Consider the following 13,115-nt stretch of genomic DNA (forward strand, 5'->3'; position numbering starts at 1 on the left):
CCATCCTCTTAGAAATCCTGAAATAATTAGTCTGGGGTTATGCTGGGCATTTTTTTTTTTTAAACAAAATCACCCTAGTGATTTCAATGGGCAGCCAGAGTTGAGTATACCGATCTCTCTTTAAATCCAACAGACATACTGCATATTTTTCAAGGTCTGGCTGAATTCTCCAGAAATCCTCATTAAGAAAGCCTATAAAATTGGGGAGCGGCTGGCTGGCTCAGGCGGTAGAGCATGCGACTCTTGATTTTGGGGTTGTAATTTCGAGCCCCACACTGGGTGTAGAGGTCCTTAAAAATAAAAATCTTTAAAACAAAAACAAAAAAAGATAGCCTGTAAAGTTCGTACAGAAAATAAAATTTTATATTTCCTTTTGATTATGAATCAAAATTAACTTTATTTAAAGAAGTATGGATTATTTCCCACAAACCACATTATTCTGTTCTCGCAAAGATAAAATCCTATTAAATTATTTTAAAAGAATTTTTGATTCCAGCAACTTTTTCAGTGATATTTCATTGGACAGTTTATAAAATACAAAAAGCAATTTTCCACAAAATATTACCTATTAAAAGATATAAATTAAATTGATAAGTTCCTTAAACATTTGAAGGCAAAAGCACAGAATGAAATGTATACTAAAAAAGTAATTCTAAAGAGCAATAGCACAGTGGACCATATTTACAAATATAATTTAAAAACTGGTTCAAGGGGCGCCTGGGTGGCTCAGTCGGTTGAGCGGCTGCCTTCGGCTCAGGTCACGATCCCAGGGTCCTGGAATCGAGCCCCACGTCAAGGCTCCTTCCTCGGCGGGGAGCCTGCTTCTGCCTCTCCCTCTGCCTGCCACTCCACCTGCTTGTGTTCTCCCTCTCTCTATCTCTGTCAAATAAATAAATAAAATCTTTAAAAAATAATAATAATAAATAAAAAATAAAAATAAAAAAATAAAAACGGGTTCAATTAGTAAATTATTGCAATTAGGAAAAGTCCCGGGGCACCCAGGTGGCTCAACCGGTTAAGTGTCTGCCTTTGGCTCCTGGGATCTAGCGCAGCATCAGGCTCCCTGCTCAGCCTGCTTCTCCCTCTCCCTCTGCCTCTCCCTCTCTCTCTCAAATAAATAAATAAATAAATAAATAGATAAAATCTTTAAAAAAATAAAAAAAGCCCCAAATTCAGTGATCAAATCTTTGGGACAATGTACTACCCCACACCATTATTTAATACATATGTATATTTTTAAGTAATCTCTATACCCAGCATGGGGCTCGAACTCACAACCCTGAGATCAGGAGTTGCATACCCTACCAACTGAGCCAGCCAGGTGCCTCTGACCCCCTGAAACATCCTTATTTAAAAGCATACAATTTTATCTGCTGATGTCCACAAAAGCAATTCTCTGAAAATACTTTCAAAAACTAATCAAATTTTCAATTGATGGGTATCCTAACATTCCTAGATTTATCTCTAAAAGTTTACTATAAATTTTATTATATTCACCATATGAAAAATGAAATTTTAAAAGTCTGAATGGAAATAGCTGGCGTATCCTTTCAATTAGAGAAGCAGTTACGGAAATCTACAGGCACAGTTGAAGTATCTTAAGACAACTAAACGGCAGCAGTTACAGTTTAAATCCATCTCCCTCCCACTTTAAACTGTGGTACATCATTAATTAAACAAATCGTATAGGGAAAATGGGAAAATTTGACCCAATGTGTCAATTCAACTTTACATGATAGAAGTGTGTCCTAAAAATTAGAATGATATTTAAAGAAAGAAAAGGAATAGTCACCAAATCAAAAAGGGAACCAGAGTTGCTCTCTCTGCTTTTGAAAGGCGCCTTTGTTATTTTGCTACTGATATAGTTAACAGCCAAAAGGACTAAACTCTGCTTTCTGTTATAGATAAACCAGGTCCACTAAGTAAATAAACTGCGAAAATTTAACAAAGGGCACAACTTTAAGCAGTGTAGAAGAAAACAAAATAAAACAAAACAAATGAAGCTCAATCAACCAAATAGAAATGACTTCTAGAAATTAACACTGCCAAACAATCTGGCAAAAGAAGTATTCCTTTTTACGGATTTTCTTTATGTTCACAGATAATTTATTTAAGATTATCAAACAGACCTAAATTTCACAATTTCTGATCCAGTTCCAAAATAGAAACGGTGCTTTATAAACAGACACTAAGAGTATCTTTAAAATCCAAGATTTCTTCATAAATTTGCTCCTCAAAACAATCCCTTGAACAGACAACGGTAAGGAATGCTCTCCCTCTTAATTATGAGACATTAAAAGAATCCTTATCTTATTCTGCTTCTGAAGGATCTCTGCATTCACAGATAAAGGCTTGTTACTAAGAAGTCCTGTGATAGGAATATCTCAATTTGTGGGTCAAACTTGATGAGAACACTGAGGGGCAGGGTTGTTAACTATTTCTCCTAAGTAAAAAGTTCCAAAGCAGAAATGGTTTCAAGACAGCCCAGGTACTTCCCAGATTCCTGAGAAAGGGATTTCAGTACTTCAAAAGATTCCTATTTCCAAACTTTCTGAAGAAGTTGACAACGGAGAAAGAGAGAGAAGATGGAAAAAAAAGAAAAATCACATCACTACAATGTGATCTTAAGGAAAAAACATTGACCTTAAGATGAACATTGAGGAGACAGATAAAGCACTAATAAATTCAATAACTTAGATGTTATATCCTAATATATTATAATCTCTTTGTTCCTTAAAACAAAGCAGCTAATTTGCTTGATAACAAATGAAATTAAAGCTGCTCTGAATATTTTCATTTTCTTCCTTTTTTCTTTAACTCATGATCCTGAGATCAAGATCTGAGCTGAGATCAAGAATCAGATGCTTAACCAACTGAGCCACCCAGGTGCCCCATGAATATTTTCATTTTCTGCTGTGAATTATTTCCCCTACCTTTTTTATTTCTTCAACATATGCAATCATGGCTTCCTCTTTGGTCATATCACCCAATGAACTCCAAGCATCCCTAGAAATGAGAATATCCAAATAACAAAAAGACACATTTTCCAATGGCTCAGAATACAATTTGTAGTCAATGCTATAGGGTCATTAATTTAAATCGGGCTCTCTACTTAAAGCCTACACAAAGATGTTATGCTCTCAAAGGATCACTTTAAATGTACCATCTTAAAGAAAAGGATCAGAGTAAATAAACTGTCAAATTGAATAGTATTTAAAACTAGTAAATACACAGCCCATCTATAGATTATAGACTATAGATTACAGAGACTATATTATATATAGTATAGAGCAGACACTATAGACTGTTGAAAAATATTTGCTAGGAACTCTTCAAAAATTTTATATTATAAAGAACAGTGACATAAATGAACATTTTAGAACTCTACATGAAATGAACTATCACAGCCATGTTTTAAATGAACAGAAGTTTTGCTTAAAAGTTTCCATTAATTTAAACAGGAGTCTAACTTACACACTCAAAAAATACAAGTGGTTTCCTACTTCTAAAAAAACAAAAATGTGAGGCAGAGGACATTTTTAAACCCCTAGATGATGAGAAGAGTCCTTTGAAATTTTTGCCTAAAATGAAAATCTTTCTTTTTACATATTTTTTCCAGAAGCAGTTTAAATCAACCAATGGTCATTTCTGAGGAAAAATCATAAAGTAAATCAACTTTCCTAAAACAGATTAGGTAACATACTGCTATTACATTTGACCTATTATCTATGACTATTCATAAAGAACTTAGAGGAAAGTACCGTACTAAGAAATCCTCAAAAGAGTTTAAGGACTTCCAATGCAGTGTAAAGAAATTTAGCCATTGGGCACCTGTGTGGCTCAGTCAGTTGGGCATCTGCCTTCAGCTCAGGTCATGATCCCGGAGACCTAGGATCAAGCCCTGCATCGGGCTCCCTGCTCAGCAGGGAGTCTTGCTTCTCTCTCTGCCCCTCACCCTGCATGTGCTCTCTCTCTCTCTCTCTCTCAAATACATAAATGGAATTAAAAAAAAGAAAGATATTAAGCCATCAAAATGTGTGGCTCTTAAGACTTCACCAATTAGCATACTCTGTTCATAACATACAGTCTATGTTACAGAGGTATCTCCGGCTATTTTATGATTTTCTTAAGGATATTAAAAATCAAATTTCTATTCAAGTACAGTGGGACAGGAGGAACACAGCCTAGATAAAAAGTTAGCACAGCAGTCCCTTAGTCATACGCCTAGTTATCGTCTAAAGGCTCAAGGCAAACAGTGTCACTTGGCAAGTAAAGTCATTATTTTTCTTGGTAGGTACAAGAGGCAGAAGAGTTTGTTTGTTTAACTGATTTTGGGAGTTGCTCTTCTTACGATAAATGAAAAAAACTCTATCAAAGGAAAGACTAACTGAAAATGATATTTTTTAATCTTTGATACACCTTTTGGTTTTATCTTCTTCTCTTCCCCAAGACTTTTCTATTTGTATGAAATTGTGTTAAAAGCACATGGAAGATAAAAATTGGATCTAGTACGTTAGAACACTTCTGCTCAGACTAATACATAACCACATAAATAAGTCATATGATAATTATGTCACTAAAATAAAATCCCTTTCATAGCTCTCTATGTGAAATTACCATTTGTATCTTCCAATAGGATCCCAGAATCCAGGCCTTGAAAGTTTACAGGGTCCTTCAGTTGCCTGCTTATAGAAGCCATAGAATTTGAGCATCATTTCATTTGTTGGCTGAAATGAACCTATTGGAAACATATTAAATACAGATCACTGGAGAATACAATCGATAATCTAAGGCTAGAAATCAGCTGAGCTATACCAATAGTGATTTTTAAATATTTCATCAATAGTTCAGATAACCTTTTATTTTTGTCTTACAGAAACAAACGTTATGGCTCTGGTAGTTGCTATACTCTTTTGATTTAAAAGAACTCAGATTTTTACACCTAAATAACAATGCCTAACATAGTCCAGTAAATAAAAGAATAAATGAACAAACAGGCCATAGGTGTTATTAAAATAACTGGCAAATGTCATTTATAAAAAGCAATACGTGAAAATATAGAATAACTGCATTATGCAACTATAATAATGTATTTTTTATTCAAAGATTGTGACAAACCAAACTGACTAGCATAAATGAAAAAGTTAAATGTACACTCTGCTTAACGGAAATTCCATATTAAGACATTCAACTCCTCGGGGCACCTGGGTGCTCAGTTGGTTGAGCGTCTGCCTTCGGCTTAGGTCGTGATCCCAGAGTCCTGGGATCAAGCCCCCAGTCGGGCTCCCTGCTCAGCAGGGAGTCGGCTTCTCCCCCTTCTTCCCATTCCTGCTCTCTCTCATTATCTCTGTTTCTCTCAAATAAATAAATAAATAAAACATTTTTAAAAAGAAGAAAGAAACTCAATTTTCTTGGCCAAATTTCAATTTCTTGATGAATAAGGAAGTTTGGCTAAAATCAACCAGTGTGTGCTGTGGTAGAAAAAGAATTAATCCAAGATAAAAGCGATTTCTTGGGACACCTGGGTGGCTCAGTAGGTTAGGCATCTGCCTTCAGCTCAGGTCATGATCCCGGGGTCTTGGGACCGAGTCCTGTGTGGGGCTCCCTGCTCAGCAGGGAGTCTGCTTCTCCCTCTGCCTGCCGCTCCCCGATTGTGCTTTCCGACAAATAAATAAATAAAATCTTAAAAAACAAAAAAGACATTTCTCACTTCCTACCTCTGTAATTTTGGACACATCAATTCCATTGAAAATTAGTCTTCATACATGTCCCTAGTGTATATATAACTTTTTTTATGTTAAAAATTTCAAATTGTGGGGTGCTTGGGTGGCTCATCCAGCTAAGCATCAACCTTTGGTTTGGGTCATGGTCCCGGGGTCCTGGGATCGAGTCCCATGTCGGGCTCCCTGCTCAGCAGGAAGTCTGCTTCTCCCTCTCCCTCTGCCCCTTCCCCCTGCTCGTGCTCTCTGTCTCTCTCAAATAAATAAATAAAATCTTTAAAAAAAATTCAAATTGTATGCATGAGTGGTATAAGTTGCAATACTTAATAACACCCACCCCCTCCTCTCTAGAACCCTCGGTTTGTTTCTCAGAGTCTGTAGTCTCTTACGGTTCGTCTCCCCCTCCGATTTCCACCCCTTCCCTTTTCCCCTCCTACTATCTACTTTTCTTTTAACATATAATGTATTATTTGTTTCAGGGGTACAGGTCTGTGATTCATCAGTCTTACACAATTCACAGCGCTCACCACAGCACACACCCTCCCCAGTGTCCATCGGCCAGCCTCCCCATCCCTCCCACCCCCCACCACTCCAGCAACCCTGTTTGTTTCCTGAGATTAAGAATTCCTCCTATCAGTGAGATCATATGATACACGTCTTTCTCTGATTGACTTATTTCGCTCAGCATAATACCCTTTAGTTCCATCCACATCATTGCAAATGGCAAGATTCCGTGAAGGTGTTTAATGCGTAAAGATTTAGCTGGAGCACCCCTTTGCCCTTTTTAGCCTTTGCCTTTTACTTGCATCCTTCTTATCCTTGAAATGCTGAAATAGATGGAAGTATAGCAGCTGCCTTGTCCCACAGTGATGAAAGCCATGTACCAAGTTGGTGAAAACTGAAAGGGAAGAGGAGCCGCGGTCCTTGGTAGCTTCATGAACAATGGCACCGGCCTGGTACGGTCTGTGCAAAATCTGATCCAAGAAAAATATAGACATTTGTCTTTCCGTAGGGTTTTATTGCTTGAAGCAAAATGGAATTTCTAACTGAAGCAATCTGTATTAGACAAAAAAAACCTTTTGTACAGAATGAAGAATTCTTACAGTTAATTAAAACCAAAGGACAAAAAACTCCATAGAAAAATGGGTCAGGGAAAAGACTAGCACACAGCAGAAGAGGAATAACAAATGGCCAAAAACACAAATGGGAAGATAAGCTCTATAATAATCAGGGAAATGCAGATTAAAACAACAATGATATACCACTTTTTATTCCTCAGTCCTGCTAATGATCTTATGTCTGACAATATAAAATGCTGATGAGAATATGAACATACAGAACGCTCATACATTCCCTTTTTTTAACTTCTTTTGTAAGATTTTATTTATTCATTTGACAGAGAGAGAGAGAGAGAGAGCACAAGCAGGGGGAGCAGCAGGCAGAGGGAGAAGCAGGCTCCCTGCTGAGCAAGGAGCCCGATGCCCGGTTGGATCCCAGGACCCAGGGATCAAGACCTGAGCTGAATGCAGCCGCTTGACCGACTCAGCCACCCACACACCCAGATCTCACACACTCCTGATGAGAATGTAAACTGATACAACCTAATGGAGACCAATTTGGTATTTTCTACCAAAAATGAAAATACACATACCTATTAATGAAGCAATTTCTGTTGTTAGCATAAATTCTAGGAAACTTTCACCCATGTGTGCATGGGGACAGATATAAGGATATTCATCAGAGAGCCGTTTGTAGTATTAAGCGGTTTGAAACAACCAAAATACCTTCAAATGGAGAGTACATAATGAAATATGGAACGCAGGAACGATGAAATACTATATAGCAACGAAAAGGAGTAAACTACACTAGACTCTATGAATCTTGAGAAGATAATGTTACGTGAAAAAATAAATTTTTAAAATATATAAAATACACAAAACAGAATTACAAATTGTTTATAACAACTTAGTATATAAAGTTATTTTTCAATAAAAAGAGAAACACTAAATCTATGCTAGTGATTGCCTTGATGGGTGGAGGGACTGGTTACGGTGCATAAAAGGTCTGCATTTTCATCCAAATATTTTATTTCCCTTTAAGAAACAAACATGGAAAGTTGTGACAATTTTTAAATTTTTTTTAAGATTTTATTTTTTTATTCATGAGAGACAGAGGGAGAGAGAGAGAGAGAGAGAGAGAGAGAAGCAGAGGGAGAAGCAGGCTCCCAAGGAGCAGGGAGCCCGATGCAGGACTCGATCCCAGGACCCCGGGACCATGACCTGAGCCGACGGCAGACGCTTAACCATCTGAGCCACCCAGGCGCCTGACAATTTTTAAATTTTTTATAGAATTTTACCCAGTTGCCCTCCATTATTGAACAATCCATCTTTTCCCCCTGATTTGAAATACTAGTTCCCACAACCCAACAACAAAAAAACAATCAGATTTTAATATGGGCAAAGAGCTTGAATAGAGAGTTCTCTAAAAAAGATATGAAAATGGACAATAAGTACATTAAATGATCCTTAACATCACTAACTAGTAGGCAAATGCAAATCAGTTGTTTTTGGTTTCTTTTTAGATTTTCTGTTTCTTTACTGATATTTTCATTTTGTTCACACAATGCTTTCTTAACTTTCTCCACATCCTTCTTTAGTTCTTTGAGCATCTTTAAAAACAGTTGTTTTAACATCTTTTTCTAGTATATGTGCCATTAATTAGATCTTTATGAGTGATATTTGCTATTGTTTTGTTTTTTTCATTGGTCCATATTTACTGTTTTTTGTATGCCATGTGATTTTTTGGTTGTTGTTGTGGAATACTGGGCATTTGAATCTAATAATGTGGTAACTCTGGATATCAGATTCTCCCCTGTCCCCAGGGTTTCCTGTTTTTTGTTATTGCTTTTGTTTATTGTTATGGTTTGTTGATTGTTGTAGGCTGTCTGTGGGAGGATCAGCCTGAGGTAAAACTAAAATTCTTCTCAAGTCCTTTCAGAGCCTTTCCCTGGGCATGTGTGGTCACTTCTAGTTTTCTTGCGTTTGCAGTTGCTTTTTTTTTTTTCTTAAGATTTTATTTCTCCATTCAACAGATAGTGGGAGAGAGCTCAAGAGAAAGCCGGAGCAGGGGGAGCAGCAGGGGGAGAGGGGAAAAGCAGCCTTCCCCACTGAGCAGGGAGCCAGATGCGGGGGTTCGATCCCAGGACCCTGGCATCATGACCTGAGCCGAAGACAGATGCTTAACAAATTGAGCCACCCAGGCACCCCAAAATAAATAAAATCTTTAAAAAAGAATTAACTGTGGAGGGGCGCCTGGGTGGCTCAGTTGGTTAAGCGACTGCCTTCGGCTCAGGTCATGATCCCAGGGTCCTGGGATCGAGCCCCGCATCGGGCTCCCTGCTCGGCCAGAAGCCTGCTTCTCCCCTTCCCCCTGCTTGTGTTCCTTCTCTCGCTGTCTCTCTCTCTCTCTCTCTCTCTCTCTCTGTCAATTAAATAAATAAATAAAATCTTAAAAAAAATTAACTGTGGAAATAAAGGAGCATTGGTTCAAGGAAAAAGCTGAGGGGCGCCTGGATGGCTCAGTCGGTTAAGCCTCAGGTTCTTGATTTTGGCTCAGGTCATGATCTTGAACCCCAAGTCAGGCTTCTGGCTTGGGCTCAGTGGGAGTTGGCTTGAGATTCTCTCTCTCTCTCTCTCTCTCTCTCTCTCCCTCCCTGCCCCTCCCCCCTCTTGTGTGTGCTCTCTCTCAAATAAATAAATACAATCTATTATTTATTTGAGAGAGAGAGAGCACAAGCAGGGGCAGTGGCAGGAGAGGGAGAAGCAGACTCCCCACTGAGCAGGGAGACTGACTTGGGGCTCGATCCCAGGACTCTGAGATCATGAACTAATCCGAAGGCAGATGCTCAACCATCTGAGCTACCCCGGCGCCCCAAATAATAAATCTTAAAAGAAAAAGAAAAACAGCTAAATCTCAGTAAAAACAGTAAGCTTTGTGTTGTTTGAACTTGCCTTATTTCCATCCCTCTCTCCCTAGCTCTGCAGTCGCCTGGAAGACAAACTGTCTTACAATCATAGTGCTTTGGAAAGCATCATCCTAGCAGCCTCTGGATGGGGAAGAACAGGTTGGGAAAGCCCCCAAAAGTCCGATGCCCAGAGAATTACTGCTATTTGACCTTGCTGGCAGCTCCCTGGAAAAGCCCCATTCTCAGGACTTAGCTTTCACTTGACTCAGAACTCACTTAGCACCAACAATCCTATGTATTTGTTGAAAACCACTTTTAACTGTTTACCATTGCAGTGGCTGTGGCGGCCATAATAGGGAAAACAGAGTTTGAAAAAAATTTTTTAAGGAAAATCTGGAGAATGAGATGTCCACAGAGGGTTTTGAAAAACCGCAACGTATATTTTTGGAAATCCAGAATACCACAAATCCATGCAGAGTTGTGCCCGTGCCCAGGAGACCGTGAGCTCAGTGGCTACAAATGACAAAGAATACAGACATTACAGAACTAGCTTGGAGAAGTCATTAAACAAACAAACGACAACAACAAACAGGAACAGCATAAACTCCTGGGGAGAAACCAGATGTTCTTGTGTATGAGTAACTTGCACAATGACACAGGTAGCACCCAGGCCACATAGATATGTATTGTAAAAGTTTCCCCACTTGCAGTGAACACCTGAAACTCTATTTCCTTTGATTATCTACTCTCTCTGGAAACTTCCCACACCAATCTCAGGGCATTGCTGTCAGTGCTAATGCTCTTACCAGATTTTCTTTTTGAGGAATGTGGATGTGGAACGGAGGGATTTGAGAGGAGGATTGGCTTCTTGAATGGTGGAGATGAAAAACTGGGGACACAAATTTGCCTTGATCTCCGCCATTTACAAAGGGTAGCAAAAACAAAACAAAACCTTTGCAAAGATACAGGGCACTAAATGAGAATACTTGCCTGGGTTCCTGATGCCCTTCCCAATGACTTGCACAAGTATTTTCTTAGGACTGACTGCATTGGAAGTTTTGAGTGCTGTGAGTGAGCCTGAATTCTCGTAGTGAGAACTTATTTTTTCTTTTTCTCTTTTCCCCTTTTGTCTTTTTCTTTCTTATGCTACCTCGGGTTTTGTTTTCTGTAACTTCCAACTAAAGATATACTAACTTTACATGGGCTGCCATTTGTCTTTAGAGCTTTTTAAATATTATTTTGTTCATTTGTAGGGAAAAGAGAAATCATTCTAGATATTTCCAGCACTAAGGGATTTATAAAACCACTGGAAGGGTTGGAGGACAAAGTTCAGGGAAGGGCCACGATTATCCAGTTCTCAGCTAGGTTCAAAGATTGAGATACGTGGGGCGCCTGCGTGGCTCGGTCGTTAGGCATCTGCCTTCGGCTCAGGTCATGATCCCAGGGTCCTGAGATCAAGTTCTATATCGGCTCCCTGCTCTGCAGGGAGTCTGCTTCTCCCTCTCCCTCTCCCACTCCCCCTGCTTGTGTTCCCTCTCTCGCTGTGTCTCTCTCTGTCAAATGAATAAATAAATCTTTAAAAAAAAAAAAAAGAAAGAGTGAGGTACTTGTTATTGTTGGCAGGGTCAGCGGTTCTGGGGACAGTTCTGTTGTCACCAAGGCCCGCAGCATCTTACTGAAGTTGAAAATGAGAGGTGGAGGAGGTTGTGTTGATTCAGCAGCTTCCAAAATTAACAAGTGATTAATACACTCAAGCCATGCTGGAAATATTACAGCTTCTGGGAAAGAAGAAAAAACAACATGAGATTGCACTTAAAGGGTATATGTTTCCCCACAGGACTCCAGGAACTTTGCGTTTTTAGCCACTGCTAATTTTTAATTATTTCATGATAACAGCTTGTTCCACTCTAAAATAAGACTGGCGGGGCGCCTGGGTGGCTCAGTTGGTTAAGCGTCTGCCTTTGGCTCAGGTCATAATCTCAGCGTCCTGGGATCGAGCCCCATGTCGGGCTCTCCGCTTAGTAGGGAGTCTGCTTTTCTCTCTTTCTCTGTCTCTGTCTCTCAAATAAATAAATAAAATCTTAAAAAAAATAAAATAAAATGACACTGCCACTGTGAAGTGGCTTGACTTAACGTGTCTAAGGGAGGACTTTCCCTCACGTTAAAGGAATAATCAGACCTGCCCGAAAAGTAGCCTGTGGGTCTGGCGTGCTACAAATACGATGACTCTGTGTAAAAGAATTTCTACAACCAATTATAATAAAATTTGAAGGAGGGTTTACAATTCATTCTATCTCCTAAAATCCTCCTATCTTGTGTGGGCCTTGCTAAACTGTTTAAACAGAGCATTCTATTCACCCTCCTTCTCTGAGGATTCCGGGATGCTATTGTTAGTTTGAAAAGAAGCAAAGAGAGGTGATAATGGAGGGTTGTAGAATCCTGGGATGTCAGTTAATCCTAGAATGACCTGTAATGAATTGAATTATGTCCCCTGCAAAGTCCATATATTGAAATCCTAACCTCAAGTACCTTAAATGTGAATGTATTTGGAGATAGGGCCTTTATTTATTTTTTCTTAAGGTTTTATTTATTTATTTGACAGACAGAGAGAGAGAGAGCGAGCCCAAGCAGGGGGAGCTGCAGGCAGAGGGAGAGGGAGAAGCAGGCTTACTGATCAGGGAGCCTGACTTGGGGCTCGATCCCAGGACCCTGGGATCATGACCTGAGCCAAAAGCAGATGCTTAACCCCAACTGAGCCACCCAGGCACCCCTAGATAGGGCCTTTAACTAGGTAATTAAGATGAAATGAGGTCATAAGCTATGACCCTAATCTAGTATGACTGGTGTCCTTATCAAGAGACAAGATTAGGGGGTTCCAGGGTGGCTCAGTTGGTTAAGTGTCCTGACTCTTGGTCTTGGCTCACGTGGTGATCTTATGGGTCATGGGATAGAGCCCCGCTCTGGGCTCCACACTCAACCTGGAGTCTGCTTGGGATTCTCTCTCTCCTCCCCCCCTGCTCCCTTTCCCTCTCTCTCTCAAATAAATATTAAAAAAAAAAGGACGAGATTAGGACATCGATACCAGGGAAAAGGTCCCACATGAGGACATAATGAGATGACCATCTGCAAGCCAAGGAGAGGGGCTTTGGGAGACACAAAATCTGCTGACACTTTGATCTTGGACTTCTAGCCTGCAGAAGTGTAAGAAAATAAAATTTGTTGTTTAAGCCACTCAATGTGTGGCATTTTGTTTTGGCAGCCTGAGCAGACTAGCGCGCACGCGCGCACACACACACACACACACACACACACACACACACACTTTTTTTGGTAGAGAATGTGATCATGTCACATAGTGGTCGTGGATGGAGACAGGAGGGATGGTGGGGGAAGAAGCCTGGTTGCCTGACTCCTGGTTTCCTTCCATTATA

General features: G+C 39.6%; 1 long non-coding RNA gene across 3 annotated transcripts; it reads right to left on the reverse strand.

Moving 5' to 3' along the window:
* Positions 1-1,827: 1,827 nt before the first annotated feature.
* Positions 1,828-12,123, reverse strand: LOC112815574 (uncharacterized). Of its 3 annotated transcripts, XR_012377434.1 has the most exons (6): positions 11,967-12,123; positions 11,292-11,462; positions 6,605-6,776; positions 4,618-4,738; positions 2,934-3,006; positions 1,828-2,551 (listed from the first exon to the last, which is right to left on the reverse strand). It is a non-coding gene; the product is annotated as an uncharacterized lncRNA (long non-coding RNA). The 3 variants fall into 3 exon arrangements; XR_012377433.1 differs by lacking the exons at positions 6,605-6,776; positions 11,292-11,462; positions 11,967-12,123 and adding an exon at positions 5,522-5,659 and having other exon boundaries at positions 1,834-2,551; XR_012377432.1 differs by lacking the exons at positions 6,605-6,776; positions 11,292-11,462; positions 11,967-12,123 and having other exon boundaries at positions 4,618-5,095.
* Between the last annotated feature and the right edge of the window lie 992 nt (positions 12,124-13,115).

This window comes from Callorhinus ursinus, unplaced genomic scaffold (genome assembly GCF_003265705.2).
Source record: "Callorhinus ursinus isolate GAN/ISIS: 27379988/994484 unplaced genomic scaffold, GSC_fseal_2.0 scaffold1126, whole genome shotgun sequence".
NCBI classification, from domain to species: Eukaryota; Metazoa; Chordata; class Mammalia; order Carnivora; family Otariidae; genus Callorhinus; species Callorhinus ursinus.